Here is a 3821-nt window from a genome sequence, read left to right as displayed (position 1 = left end):
GCTGCCCATGCAGCTTCTCTAACATTTGATTGGTTGCCGTGCAAAGTAAGTCAAAACAGGTCGATCCTAGATAATCGATTGCTTGTGTAGACTTGGGGCAGCCAGGTATCCCAGAATGCAGATCAAATCACAGGCAGCAATGGTGGTGGTGTAGTTTTAAAATACCCCGTTTTTCTGTCACCAGCTACACTTTTAACAGTGTTTTAGCCGCGAATGTCGCGACGTATGTCTGGTCAGGTTGTCAACATAGAACATGTTTGCAAAAGTGCTCAGATGTTTTCAGAGATTTCACTAGCTCTGCTTTTTAATAGTTATTCAACTGTATTCTAAGGGGCGACTGTGGCTCAAGAGTTGGGAGTTCGCCTTGTAATCGGAAGGTTGCCGGTTCGAGCCCCGGCTTGGACAGTCCTGGTCGTTGTGTCCTTGGGCAAGACACTTCACCCGTTGCCTACTGGTGTGGCAGAGGGCCGGTGGCGCGTATGGCAGCCTCGCCTCTGTCAGTGCGCCCCAGGGTGGCTGTGGCTACAATGTAGCTGCCATCACCAGTGTGTGAATGAATGTGGATATTGTAAAGCGCTTTGGGTCCTTGGATAGAAAAGCGCTATATAAATCCACTCCATTATTATTATTCATTATTAAGGACTGTCTGTTAGAATGTGATTTTGTTCTGTCTCTTTTTTTTTGTTTTCTTTTTTTTTTTTTTTGCTTTTTCGGTCATGTTATGTTTACCTGTCAAAGGCTTGTTACAAACTATGAAACACATCGTGCAGACTTCTGGATGTTAGAAGAAAACTAATACTGCTCATGAAGGAGACTAAAGGCAGGAAGGTGTCCTTTAAAACTAAACATGTTAATAGGACCTCCCTATTTATATCATAGTTTATGATATAGCACGTGTATTTCAGTAATAGCCTGCTGATTTCAGTGTAGTGGTGAACAGTCACACAGCTCACGTAGGCGTTATCTGTGATACTCCTTAACTATAATTTATCCAAGTTAACTTCAGTTAACCATTCAGACAGTTCTTTTGCAATGAAAAACATAAACACCATGCTGCCGGTAGGTTTCCTCAGTGCCAGCTGTTAACATTATAGCTGCTTATGCAGTAACCATGGTAACCACGGACTCTGAGCGGCTGGATCGACGGAGGTCAGACAACAATTTTACATGTATGATCTTAAAACAGGACACAGCCACTATACGTGCTGGCCTCATATCAAATGTGAAGGCAGACTGAGTCTATGTTTGACGTTTTATATCTAATCTTCCTTTTCAAACATTTAAACAGCAGCGAGTCTGCAGCTGAGGGAATACAAACTCAAATTGTCTCCTGTTAACCCCGCCCCCTGAGTTTGATGGGTGAGGCTGACAGATAAAATTAATTCAAGATGAGAGCCAGGCGCCAGGACTGCCAAAATGAAATAAATAAATTAAATAAATATGAAATAAATAAGTTTCGTCTGCTGGGGGTTTGGGAGAACCCAGCCAGCGTCCTGCCTCGTCGGCTGGAGGGTCCAAGGAGCCCACCCAGCACATCCTCACATCAGCTGACGGTCCGGGGAAGTCTGTTGTCACCTGCTGACTCATTCCTTGCGACTTCTACATCATCGCCTGCAGCATTCACATCATTTTTCAGCACCCCCAAAAATGGGCTAAAATCGCCCCTGGTTTCCACTCCACGGCCGTATCGAGGTGCTAAGGTTTCAGCCACGTAAAACAATTAAGCAAGTTAGAAATTGTTTATCTAACTTAAAGCCATCAATCATCACCTATTCGACTGGAGTTACTTTGGTAACATATTACTTTTCTCATCTGAGAATATTAACCGCATCCTAAAGGGAATATTCAGTAATTTGGAATACCACTATATTCCAAAGCTAAAAGATTTAAATCAGCCTTTAAACCTTCACTAAGTCTATTTTCAGGATTAAAGCTCTTTCTTCTACATTCATGTTAGCATTTTCTCAACAGAAACTACAACATCTGTCAAGTGTTCAGTGCCCCAATGTTGAAAATAAATACACACAATCACAGTGGCACGTTATGACCTTTTTAAAAAAAACAACACAGTTCCTGTTTTTTCCTCTTACGATGCCATGGAAACCAGAAACTGGACCACAATAAACAGTCGCATCTGCAAATGGTTACTGAAATAGTGGTGCTAAATGGTTAGCTTGCAGAGGTAGATTCTTCAGTAATTTCTCAGTGTACCAACCTGAAAACACACGTATCAAGATTATTTATCCAGCAGCTCCTGGGAGCGGACAGTTGTGAGACCACAGATCTTCTGTATTGAACTTTGGCATAAGCTTTATTTCAATATTATTGAAATTAGCTGTATGTAATGATACATCTGTGGGATGGTTATGGATACATTTTAGCTAATGATCAGAATTTTCTTTGTAAAGATTTCACCAAAGATTGCTTGGCTCAACAACTCTTTGTCCACCTGGTTATAGAGCTGTAAAAAAAAGAAAATGGGATTGTTTTTATTATGTTCCTGTTTCACATCTCATTCTCCTTCACCCTGCTTCTCTCAGTATTCATGCTCCCATTTCCTTCTATTCATTCCCAGTTCAGGTTGAACCTAATTCCTTTTTGTAATGTTTGGTGTTTCACCCTTGTATTTGGATTATTGAGCTTCATGTGCTCAATAAAAGAGCTCACTTTTTCTTTAAATCTCCTCCTACCTCTGCATCTTCATCTTGTATTCTCACATACCACACACTGTCACACCACATGGACACTGTATGTCATTTTTTGCACCCCTGTGCATGTAAGTGTTTGCTCGCTGTCATTTGAAAACATGAATCTGTCATTCATAAAGCTTTGAAACTATCCCTACTAGTGCAGTGTTTGTCAATTCCACGACACTACTTTCTTCTGATGGTGACTATTTGCACTTACACTTTAGTCATAAAACTCACTGATCTTGGATGTGCACAGAATCAGCTTTTCCATGTTTGCATTATTTTGTTCATTGTGTGGCTAAAATTATCGTGGCTGAGTTTCTACTGGTTACACAAAGGTACGTCACAGAATGCACAGACTGGGCAAGTACTCTTTACTGGCATGCTTTCGCTTTGCTTTCATTGACACGGTGGGGAATTGTTAAGCACATGGAATATTCTGGAATGTTCATGTGCCTTAATACTGCTGGAGTTTCCTTCCTACCTTCCTTTGCTCAAATAAGTTTGTCTTGATGTTATTTTTGAGGGTTTTTTGTTATTTTTTTTCCTTTATTATTGTATGGTCTTTACCTTACAATATAAATTGCCTTGAGATGAATGTTGTCATTAGGTGCTAGAAGGGAATTGAATTAAATATTAATTGACAGTGTGTAGGAGGTCTAGTCATTTACATTCATATTTGTTGTTTTCAAGCAAAGATATCTCTCTTGCACACTGGGAATGTAGTCATGCAAGTTCCTGTGGAGAGGGGAGGAGCTGCTCTGCTGAGGTGAGGAGAAAACAAAGTACTATAATTTCAGTTTCTACAGTCATAGAAGCAGACGAGTGAAAAAGAAGGTGAGTGTTACTGAGTATTTATGGGGTGTCGGAAAAATAGCAAAACTATTTCTTACTGGAAGATATTACATTAATGTTTCTCAAGGTGGAACAAAAAGCTGGAAATTGTTAGGGTCTATTTCTGCACTCGAGTTTGTTGCACCATAGAATGAAAAAGAATGAAACATGATGGATGAAACTATATCTTTGGTTAATGGTGAGACTGACATTTTAACTTCTTGTGCTGAGCTGTCTCTCAGTGAGCTGTAGGAGAGTAAACTGGAGGGTGTGACACTATTTTATGTTACTAAAGCT

Source organism: Haplochromis burtoni, unplaced genomic scaffold (assembly GCF_018398535.1).
Source record: "Haplochromis burtoni strain Fernald_Lab_line unplaced genomic scaffold, NCSU_Asbu1 Contig_1136, whole genome shotgun sequence".
Classification (NCBI taxonomy): domain Eukaryota; kingdom Metazoa; phylum Chordata; class Actinopteri; order Cichliformes; family Cichlidae; genus Haplochromis; species Haplochromis burtoni.
This window is presented reverse-complemented; position numbering follows the sequence as displayed.